The sequence below is a fragment of the Giraffa tippelskirchi genome, chromosome X, assembly GCF_054371585.1.
Source record: "Giraffa tippelskirchi isolate mGirTip1 chromosome X, T2T-mGirTip1v1.2.pri, whole genome shotgun sequence".
Taxonomy (NCBI): domain Eukaryota; kingdom Metazoa; phylum Chordata; class Mammalia; order Artiodactyla; family Giraffidae; genus Giraffa; species Giraffa tippelskirchi.
In genome coordinates, this window is record NC_137289.1 from 3,543,558 (window position 1) to 3,555,651 (window position 12,094).

At 37.1% G+C, this 12,094-nt stretch overlaps 1 protein-coding gene across 6 annotated transcripts in view; it reads left to right on the forward strand.

Annotated features, from left to right (window-relative positions):
* GABRA3 (gamma-aminobutyric acid type A receptor subunit alpha3) overlaps positions 1 to 12,094 on the forward strand; it is a 272,860-nt gene that overhangs the window by 175,604 nt on the left and 85,162 nt on the right. The window lies entirely within an intron of this gene.

Below are 12,094 nucleotides of genomic sequence, written 5' to 3' on the forward strand. Positions count from 1 at the left end.
AGTAGTACTAACTGATCAGGAGAAGATTTAACCTTTAATAGAGTTTTCATTTTAAGAAGCAAACCTTATTTCACCATTTTAGACTAATTTCTTTGTCATTAGGTTGAAACATTAACATCTGTTTCCTAAATTATCCATAGGACAAGCCAAGACAGAGCTAATATAAAACACAATAATAGCTTCCTAAAGACAAGATCCTTCAAACAGAAGGTGTTTGTATTTTTAAAATGCCTATTCTATGTGCATCCTCATATAGTTCTAATTCTCTATAGCAAAAGATAAACAGTAAGAGATGGGAAATTTTCTCCTTTTAAGAGAGTATTGCCCTTGCCAGTAGCTGTAAATATGGCAGAGAAATAAATAGATACATAGCCCATTTTCATATAATTAGAAAAATAAAAATTGAGTAGAATTTGAGTGAGTTTCTAAGAATTTCAGAGTAAGTTTAATTTGGGAGTCATCAGAGCAACAGTGGCAGACTTTAGTTTTTGGGCTCGAAAATCACTGCAGATGGTCACTGCAGCCATGAAATTAAAAGACGCTTACTCCTTGGAAGGAAACTTATGACCAACCAAGACAGCATATTAAAAAGCAGAGCCATTACTTTGCCAACAAAGGTCTGTCTAGTCAAGACGATGGTTTTTCCAGTAGTCATGTATGGATGTGAGAGTTGGACTATAAAGAAAGCTGAGCGCCAAAGAACTGATGCTTTTGAACTATGGTGTTGGAGAAGACTCTTGAGAGTCCCTTGGACTGCAACGAGATCCAACCAGTCCATCCTAAAGGAGATCAGTCCTGAGTATTCATTGGAAGGACTGATGTTGAAGCTGAAACTCCAATACTTTGGCCACCTGATGTGAAGAGCTGACTCATTTGAAAAGACCCTGATGCTGGCAAAGATTGAAAGCAGGAGGAGAAGGGGGCTACAGAGGATGAGATGGTTGGATGGCATCACTGACTCAATGGACATGGCTTTGGGTAAACTCCGGGAGTTGATGATGGACAGGGAGGCCTGGTGTGCTGCAGTCCATGGGGTCGCAAAGAGTTGGACATGACTGAGCAACTGAACTGAACTGAACTGAACTTGGAGCAGTATATCATGGTCTGTGTTTATCATCTCTAAATTATATTTATCTCTGTATTTTAACGTAGAAAGTGCATTTGAAAAGACCCAAATAATTATATGTGACATATTTTTTTCAATCACTGTCAAATATTTACAAATTATCTTCCGTGGGCCAGGCTCTGTTATAGGAGCTTGGAATGCATCCATAAATAAAACAAAGACCCTGCCTTTGTGGAGCTTATATAGAGGAGAGAGTAATGGCAAAAGAGAAAATAAACACTAGATTAAAAATTAAAGTATGAAGTATGCTGTAAAATGAGAAGCACCGTAAGAAGACATAAAAATACTGCAGAATAAGGTGGGGTCAAGCATGTCTAGGTGAAGATAGGCATTGCCATTGAAATTTAAAATAAAGTAATCAGTGTAGTCTTCTTTGAAAAAGTGACATTTGGGCAGAAAGTTTGAGGAGGCAAAAGGTTTAACAAGACAGATATTTGTGGAAATAATATTGTAGTTATAGGGAACAGCCAGGGACAAGACCCTGAGTCACAAATGTATCTTACTTGTTAAAGAACATCAAAGTGCCAGATGTGAGATCAAAGAGGGGGTCAGGTCATCTACAGTCTTGATGGACAGTAAAGCACTTTGAAATTTATTCTGAGGGAAAATGGAGTTATTGGAATATTTTGATATATTATCTGATTTTTGTTTTTTTAAGAATCATTATGGATACTCTGTTAAAAATAAGTATGAGAAAGATAGAAGCAGGGAGTCCAGTTAATAGGTTATTGTAATATTTCAGCTGAGAGATGATGATGGCTCAGATCAGAGTGATAGTGGCATAAGTGATAAGATTCTGATTCTGGATACATTGTGAAGGACAATCCCAAAGGATCCTTCAATGAATTAGATATAGAATATCACAAGAAGAGAACTCAAGGATGACTTATAGATTTCTGTCCTAATGCATTTACTCTCAAGTTAGGTAAGTATTACTTCCATTCTGTGTAGGATAGAATTGTTCATGAGTGAACAAAGCTCCCCTCATGAACAATTAGAACAAACCTAGAACTGTTGAGCAATAAGGATTGAAAAGACTAAAATTCTGGAGATAGGGTAGAACTTCCTTCATTCTTGGTGTGTGTATGTTAGTTGCTCAGTTGTGTCTGACTCTTTGCGACCCCATGGACTGTAGCTCTCCAGGCTCCTCTGTCCATGGGATTCTCCAGGCAAAAATCCTGTAGTGGGTTGCCATTCCCTTCTCCAGGGGATCTTCCCACTCCAGGGATTGAACCCAGGTTGCCTGCATTGCAGGCAGATTATTTACTGTCTGAGCCACCAAGGAAGCCCCTTCATTCTTGGTGGTACTTTCCAATTCTGGTCATGGATTGCAGCTTGGAATTCAAGTTTTGCCCTAACCATAGGGCTGCTGCTGGATGATATATTTAAAAAAAAGTAATAGAAAATGAACTTATGGTTGCCGGGGTTGCCAGGGGGAAGGGATAGTTAGGGGGTTGGAATAGACATGTACACACTACATTTAAGATAGATGATCAACAAGGAATAACTGTATAGCACAGGGAACTCTGCTTAATGTTACGTGGCAGCCTGGATGGGAGGGGAGTTTGTAGGAGAATGGATACATGTATATGTGTGGCTGAGCCCCTTTGCTGTCCACCTGAAACTATTACAACATTGTTAATCAGCTATGCATGCTAATTCACTTCAGTCGTGTTCAACTCTTTGTGACCCTGTGGACTATAGCCAGTGAGGTTCCTCTCTCCGTGGGATTTCCCAGGCAAGAAGACTGGTGTGACAATTGGCTATACTCCAGTACAATATAAAAAGCTTAAAATTTTGTTTAAAAACGACTCTCCATTAGCACTATACATGGCTATAAACATACACTTATGATAAGCAAAATCAAGTGATCAGATCAACATATATTCCTGTGCTGATACATGGAATTTCAACACTTTTGACTCAGTGTGCCAGCATTTCCTGTTCTTGCTTTGACTTGACATTAATAGATTTCTTTAATCCAGTAATGATTCTATGTATATTGTTAAGCTTTAATTTTTATAGGAGAATTATAATACTTTTTCCATTTTGCTTACTTCTCAACTATTTTTCTCAATATTTGATTTTCAAAAAAAATGCATTTCCCAATAAATGCCAGGAAGGAAATTACACATAGAAACAATAGTCAGGATAGTGGTTACACTTGATGGGGTTTATGCTTGATAAGGGAGACAACTAGTGCTTCTGGGTGCTGAATATATGGAATGTAAGTCTGGTTTCAGGAAAGATATCTAGTGTGTGTTAGTCGCTTAGTTATGCCCAACTCTTTGCGACACCATGGAATGTAGCCCACCAGGCTCCTCTGTCCATGGATTCTCCAGGCAAGAATACTGGAGTGGGTAGCCAATCCCTCCTCCAGGGGATCTTGTTCCTGGGTCTCCTGCATTGTAGGCAGATTCTTTACCATCTGAGCCAGCAGACTGGATATTTAATTGAAGTTTCATCCATTTAGATGGTATTTAAAGCCATCAGGCTGGAGGAGTTGACTGAATGTAGATAAGAGTGTCAAAGACTGTTTCCTGAATCACTATAACATTTAGAGGCTAAAGAGAAGAGAATAACTCAGTAAATGTGAAGGATAGGACAGGTGTAGTAAGAGGAAACTTAAGGGAACATACTGTCCTAGAAGCAAATTAAGTATATTAAGGAGAAAGTGGTTTAAATTCTTAAGTGGGCAGTTAATATTGACCTTGAAAACTAATAAGGAAGCAATTCTGGAATGGCAAAGTGAGAACTTCTGAAAATCCACTCTTCCATAAAAGCAACAAGAACATTTTCAAAAGTTGTCAAAGTAAACTTTCTCCAAACTCTAACCAAAGGCTCACAACAGTCTGAGGAGTGTTAGTCAAGAGAAATGGCTGATTCTCAGTAAGGCGAGAGAACCATGTTCTGATCCTCTTCACCCCCATTCTGAAGAAGCCTTGAAGATTTCATAATGATAAAAAGGATCAATTCATCAGGAAGGTATAACAATTATAAAGATGATTGCACCTAGAAACCCAAAATGCACAGAGCAAAACTGCAGAGAATAGAAAAGGGGAATAGAAAATTCAATAATAAAAAAACTAAACATTTTAATATTCCACTTCCATAGAGCAACTAGACAGAACATCAACATAGAAATAAAAGACTTGAACACTATACAAACCAATTAGATCTAATTAGCATTTATATTGCACTCTACCAAATAATATCAGAACACCCATTATTCTAAAGTGCACATGGGATTATTAAAAAGAACATATTTGAATCAGTTCTATTGAGATGGATGAAACTGGAGCCCATTATACAGAGTGAAGTAAGCCAGAAAGAAAAACACCAATACAGTATACTAATGCATATATATATGGAATTTGAAAGATGGTAACGATAACCCTATATGCGAGACAGAATAAGAGACACAGATGCATAGAACAGTCTTATGGACTCTGAGGGAGAAGGTGAGGGTGGGGCGTTCTGAGAGAATAGCATTGAAACATGTATATTATCATATGTGAAACAGAACACCATTCCAGGTTCGATGCATGAGACAAATGCTCAGGGCTGGGGCAATGGGATGACCCAGAGGGATGGGATGGGGACGGAGGTGGGAGGGGGGTTCAGGATGGGGAACACATGTAAACCCAGGGCTGATTCATGTCAATGTATGGCAAAAACCACTACAGTATTGTAAAGTAATTAGCCCCCAACTAAAATAAATAAATTTATTTAAAAAAATTAAAAAAAAAATAAAGTGCACATGGAATATTTTCTGTGGTAGACTGTATGTTACGCCTTGAAACAAGATGCTGCTGCTGCTATTGCTGCTAAGTCGCTTCAGTTGTGTCCAACTCTGTGCGACCCCATAGACGCCAGCCCACTGGCCTCCGCCATCCCTGGGATTCTCCAGGCAAGAATACTGGAGTGGGTTGCCATTTCCTTCTCCAGAAACAAGATGCAGTCAGTTTAAAAGTCCTGGAACCATATAAAGTGTGTTATCTAACCTCATTTGAATGAAATTAAAAATCAACTATGGAAGGGAATTTGGGAAATTCACAAATATGTTGAAATTAAACAGCATACTCCTAAATAAAAAAAAAATGTGTCAAAGAAAAAATCATAAGGGAAATTAGAAAATATTTTGAAATGAATGAAAATTATGTATAATGTAAATACAGCTTAAAGCAGTATTTAGAGGAAAGTTTATAACTGTAAAGCCTGTATCAAAAAGAAGAAAGATCTAAAATCAATAACCTGAACTTCCACCTTAAGAAACTAGAAAGAGAAGAGCAAACTAAACTCAAAACAAGCAGATAGAAGAAAATAATAAACATTAGAGTGAAATTAAATGAAACAGAAAATGGAAAAACATTAAAGAGAATCAAATAATGTAAAAGTGATTTTTTTGAAAAAAATCAGTAAACTGATAAACCTTTAGCTAGACTGATGAAAGAGAGAATACAAAACACAGATGCACAAAACAAGAGAATAATCAAATCATGAAATAAGGACATCACTACTGATCTTACAGAAATAAGCAGGATCATAAAGTAACACAAGCTGCAAATTACATGTCAACAAATGAGAGAGCCTAGATGAAATGGAAAAATTACTACTAATAAACTACTGGAAGTGACTGAGAAAAAAATAGACATTTTTATTGGACCTATAACAAGAGACTTAATTAATAATTTTATAAATTCCCACAAGCAAAAACCCAGACCCAGATAGTTTCACCATTGAATTTATCAAACATTTAAAGAAGAATGAATACTAAGTCTTCCCAAAGTCTTGTATAATACAGACGAGGAAGAACATTCAGTCAGATCAGTATTACTATGATACCAAAACCAAAGATCACAAGAAAAGAAAACTACAGACAAATATTCTTCATGAATTATTTATGACTGTAGACATAAAGGTCTTCAACAAAATAAATAAAATAAAAGCCAAATAATAAAGCTTATAAATGAATTACCCACTATCTTCAAGTGGGATCTATTCCAGGGATATAAAGTTGGCTTAATATCCAAAAATCAACCAATGTAATACACCATATTAATAAAATAAAGGACAAAAAAACCACATGATCATTTCAATAGCTGCATAAACACATATACCTCATACCAGAAGTCCAAATCTGTCCTGATTTGCCAGTAACTCGCTGTCAGAGGAGCCTGGTGGGCTACAGTCCACAGGGTTTCAAAGAGTCAGCCACAAGTGAAGCAACTTGGCACACATGCATACTTGCCTATAACTTACCCTGTAACTTTGGATATTTTAAAATCTTGACAGTTTGAAGTATTTGAATTAGTTATAAACCTCTGGAGTGTTTATTTCCACATGGTTTCATAGTATGCCAACCTTAGGCTGTGGTTGTTATGTTCATCAGAACTTTTGTATTCTTACTGAATATGCCCAAACCAAGCTGGTTATTTTTTCTCTGAAACCTTTTGTGTTTTGTGTCTTGGTTTAGATCCCGTGATCAGGTTGTTGTTAACCTCTTCAACCTCATCTCATCTCTCTTTCCCCTTTCCTTTGGCTTTCTTCTAGTTCCTAGAATACTGTAACACTGCAGAATATTTCCCACTCAGAAGAGTTTACAGTTTCTGTTTTTTGTTTGTTTGGCTCCTGAAATATTCTCCATCAAACTCTGGCTTTTGCTCATCTTCTGTTTTTCTGCTAAAAAGCCACCCCCTCAAAGGGATCTTCTCTGATCACTCTATCTAATTAAACTCCTCCACACGTCATAAACTCTGTCTTATTTTTTATAGCACTTATCACTGTATGATATTATCTTCTTTATTTACTCACATATTTTCTTTCTGCACTAGACTATAAGTTCAGTGAAGGGTTGGGACCTCAAATGTCTTATGACTTCTGTACATTAACTGTCTAATATAATGTCTCAGTATATGAGTGACTGAATCAAGCAAGCAAGCAATCAGTTTCTGACAGTATGAGTTCAAAGGGAATTCTTGCTCATTTGTGCTGTTGTGGCAGGAGTGATTTTTACTTTTCATATTCCTGGAGCCTGGCACATACCAAGGCTCAAGTAACAGAAGGAGGCATTTGGCAAAGCAACCAAAGGCAAGCAGATGCTTGTGACATCATAGCCAATACAATATATGTTAAGGGGGCCATTCTGGGAGTGCTGTAGTTCTTATTGTCTGATAGGTCTCCTTTCTGCAGCATCCATTTCCCACACCTCTCTACCTCTGCTCCTCCACGGGGAGAAAAAAAAATAGATTGAAATTGAGAAGGGGTAGGACTCTTTGGGAGGGAAGTTGAAGGTTTAAAGAAACCCATGGGACAGGGAAGGAGAAGAGAAGAAAGAGAAGTTCTGAAGGGAAAGACTTCTGTTCCCCGATGGGTGAATGAATTCCATCATTAGTCAAATACTTGCAAAAGTTACAAACTCATGGTCATCTAGAATCCTTCCTTAGATTTCCTCCTTTCCTTTCTTGAAAGTGAAAGTCACTCAGTCATGTCCGACTCTTTGTGACCCCATGGACTATACAGTCCGTGGAATTCTCCAGGCCAGAATACTGGAGTGGGTAGCCTTTCCCTTCTCCAGAGGATCTTCCCAACCCAGGAATCCAACTGGGGTCTCCTGCATTGCAGGCAGATTCTTTACCAGCTGAGCCACAAAGGAAGCCCAAGAATACTGGAGTGGATAGCCTATCCCTTCTCCAGGGGATCTTCCCGACCCGGGAATCCAACTGGGGTCTCCTGCATTGCAGGCAGATTCTTTACCAACTGAGCTATCAGGGAAGCCAAGCCACAGTTATATTCTGCCACTGAGATCTCCTCCCCATTCCACTCAATTCATCCCACTAATGCTATGTATTGTGTCCTAAATGTCATTCACACAAAACATTGTGATGGCCTTTTTAACTGTTTTGGCTTTAGTTTCATTCTTTCCAACCAGTCATCCATACTGCTGGTTGAACAATCTTTCTAGAGCATACGTCTGGCCATGTCATCTCTATTTCAGTCCTGTCCACAAGACTTTATAGCCTATGGACTAAAACCCCTATTTCACTTCTTAAAAACTTGAAGTATAGTTAATTGAAAATATTATATTGCTTTCAGATGTACACCGTAGTGATTCAGTATTTTAATAAATTATATTCCATTTAAGGTTATTATAAATTATTGGCTGTATTCCTTGTGCTGCACAGTATTTTCTTGTAACTTATGTACTTTATACATAGTGGTTTGTGCCTCTTGATCCTCTACCCCTATCTTGTCATCTCCTAGTTCCTCTACCCACTGATAAGCACTAGTTTGTTCCCTGTATCTGGGAGTCTGTTTCTGTTTTCTTATATTCATTAGTTTGTTGGAATTTTTAGATTCTGTATATAAGTGATTACATATAGTATGTGTCTTCTTTGTCTGACTTATTTTGCTGAGCATAAAACCCCCAAAGTCTATCCATGTTGTTGCAGATATCAAAATCTCTTTCTTTTTATGGCTAATATCCCATTTTAGGCTTCCCTGGTGGCTCAATGGTAAAGAATCTGCCTGCCAATGCAGAAGATGTGGGTTTGATCCCTGAGTCAGGAAGATCCCCTGGAGAAGAAAATGGCAACCCACTCCAGTATTCTTGCCTTGAAAATCCCATGGACAGAGGAGCCTGGTGGGCTACAGTCCATGTTGGTCACAAAGAGTTGGACATGAGTTACTGACTAAACAACAGTATCCATTTTACACACACACACACACACACACACACTGTATCATCTTTATACATTCATCTGTTGATGGACATTTAAGTTGGCTTCTGTATCTTGACTATTGCAAATACTGCTGCTATGAACACTGGGGTACAGATATCTTTTCAAATTAGTGTTTTCATTTTCTGCAAATATATTCCCAGGAGTGGAATTGCTGGGTCATATGGTAGTTCTGTTTTTAGTTTTTTGAGAAACCTCCATACTGTTTTCCACAGTGGCTACATCAATCTACATTCCCACTAACAATGTACTAGTGTATTGTGAAGTCGCTCAGTCGTGTCCGACTCTTTGCGACCCCATCGACTGTAGCCTGCCAGGCTCCTCCATCCATGGGATTTTCCAGGCAAGAATATTGGAGTGTGTTGCCATTTACTAGTGTATTACGGTTCCCTTTTCTCAACAACCTTACCAAGTCTATCCATCCTTACCAAATTTATTATTTGGGATCTTTTTGATGACAGCCATTATAACTCATGTGAAGTGATATCTTATTGTGGTTTTGATTTGCATTTCTCTGACGATTAGTAATATTGGGCATCTTTTCATGTGACTGATTATTGACCATCTGTATGTCTTTGGGAAAATGTCTATTCAGGTCTTCTCTATATTTTTAAATCAAGTTTTGGTTGGTTTCCTTTGCTGTGCAAAATTTTTTGTTTAATTAGGTCCTATTTGTTTATTTATCTTTTTGTTTCCTTTGCTTAAAGGGACAATCCAAAAATATATTGCTAACACTTATGTCAAAGATTGCTCTACCTATGTTTTCTTCTAGGAGTTTTATGATTTCCAGTCTTACATTTAGGTCTTTAGTCTATTTGAGTTTATTTTTGTATAGAGTATGAAGGAGTGTTCTCATTTCATTTTTTGACATGTAGCTGCCAGTTTTCACAGCACCACTTATTGAAGAGGCTATCTTTTTTCCATTGTATATTCTTGCCTCCTTTATCATACATTAATTGGCCATAGGTGCATGAGTTTATTTTTGTGCTTTCTATCCTGCTACATTGATCTATATTTCTATTTTTGTTCAGTATCATACTGTTTTGATTACTAGAGCTTTGTAATACAGTCTGAAGTCAGAGAGTGTGATGCCTCAAGCTTTGTGTTTTTTTTTCCTCAAGATTGCTTTAGCTCTTCAGGGTCTTTTGTGCTTCCATACAAATTTTAGGACTATTTGTTCTAGTTCTGTGAAAAATGGCATGGGTATTTTGTTAGGGATTGTGTTAAATCTGTGAATTGCTTTGAACAATATGGACATTTTAACGATATTAACTCTCCCAGTCCATAAATATTGGCTACATTTCCATTTGTTTGTATAATCTTCCATTTCCTTCATTAATGATTTATAGTTTTCAGAATATAGATCTTTCACTTCCTTGGTTAAATTTATTCCTTCATATTTTATTATTTTTGATATAATTATAAATGGGATTGTTTATTTGCCTTTTTATGGTAGTTTCTTAGTAGTGTATAGAACAGCAATAGATTTCTGTATATTAATCTTGAATCCTACAAATTTGCTGAATTAATTTAATAGTTCTAATAGTTTTTTGGTGGTGACTAGCATTTTCTATATATAGTATCATGTCATCTGTAAATAGTGACCTTTCTACCTCTTTCCTTCTAATGTAGATGCCATTTTTTTCTTGTCTGATTGCTGTGACTAGGATTTCCAATATTATGTTAAATAAAGATGGTGAGATTGGGCATCCTTGTCTTATTCCCTGATCTTAGAGGAAAAGCTTTCAGCTTTTTACCATTGCCTGTAACATTAGTTGTGGGTTTGTCCTAGATGGCTTTTATTATTTTGAGGTATGTTGCCTCTATGCCCACTTTCTGGAGAGTTTTTATTATGAATGGGTGTTGAATTTTGTAAAATTTTTCTGCATCTATTGAGATGATCATGTGGCTTTTGTCTTCTTTTTGTTAATGAGGTGTACTACATTGATTGATTTGTGGATAATGAACCATGATTGCATCCTAGAATAATTTGCACTTGACCATGGTAAATAGTTCTTTTTTGCATATTGCTGGATTTGGTTTGATAATATTTTATTGAAGATTTTTATATCTATATAAAAATCAGATATATTGGCCTATAATTTTCTGTTTTGTAGTGTCTTTATCTAATTGGATATCATGGTAATAATGGCCTTGTAGAATGAATTTGGGGATGTTGCCTACTCTTCAATATTCTGGAATAGTTGAGAAGGATAGGTATTAATTCTTCTTTATATATTTGATAGAATTCCCTTCTGAGGCTGTCTAGTCCTGGACTTTTGTTTCTTGAGAGTTTTTTGATGACTGATTCAATTTCCTACTAGTGACCAGTCTGTTCAGATTATCTATTTCTTCCTCAGTTTTGGAAGAGTGTATGTTTCTAGGAATTTATGCATTTCTTCTAGGTTGTCCAATTTGTTGGCATATAACTGCTCATAGTATTCTCTTATGATTTTTTTGTGTCTTTGTGATAGTCATTGTAATTTCTCCTCTTTCATTTTTTAATTGTTTGTTTGGGTCCTCTCTCTCTTTTAGTGAGTGTGGCTTAAAGTCTTATCAATTTCATTTATCTTTTTGAAAAAATTAGCTCTTGCCTTCATTGATCTTTCCCATTGTTGTGGGGGTTTTTTTTTGTCTCTACTTAATTTATTTCTCCTCTAATCTTTATAATTTCTTTCCTTCTGCTGACTCTCGGTTTTGCTGGCCCTTCTTTTTCTAATTCCTTTAGATGGTAGATTAGATTGTGTATTTGAGATTTTTTTGTTTCTTGATATAGGCTTTTATTGCCATAAATGTCCCTCTTAGTATTTGCTGCATCCCATGGATTTTTGAATCAGTTCAGTTCAGTTCAGTCACTCAGTCATGTCTGACTCTTTGCGACCTCATGGACTGCAGCACACCAGGCCTCCCTGTCCATTGCCAACTCCCGAAGTTTACTCAAACTCATATCCACTGAGTCGGTGATGCCAGCCAACCATCTCATCCTCTGTCATCCCCTTCTCCACCCACCCCCCCGTCATCTTTCCCAGCATCAGGGTCTTTTCAAATGAATCAGCTCTTCGCATCAGGTGGCCAAAGTATTGGAGTTTCAGCTTCAACATCAGTCCTTCCAATGTACATTCAGAACTGATTTTCTTTACGATGGACTGGTTGGATCTCCTTGCAGTCCAAGGGACTCTCAAGAGTCTTTTCCAACACCACAGTACAAAAGCATCAATTCTTCGGCACT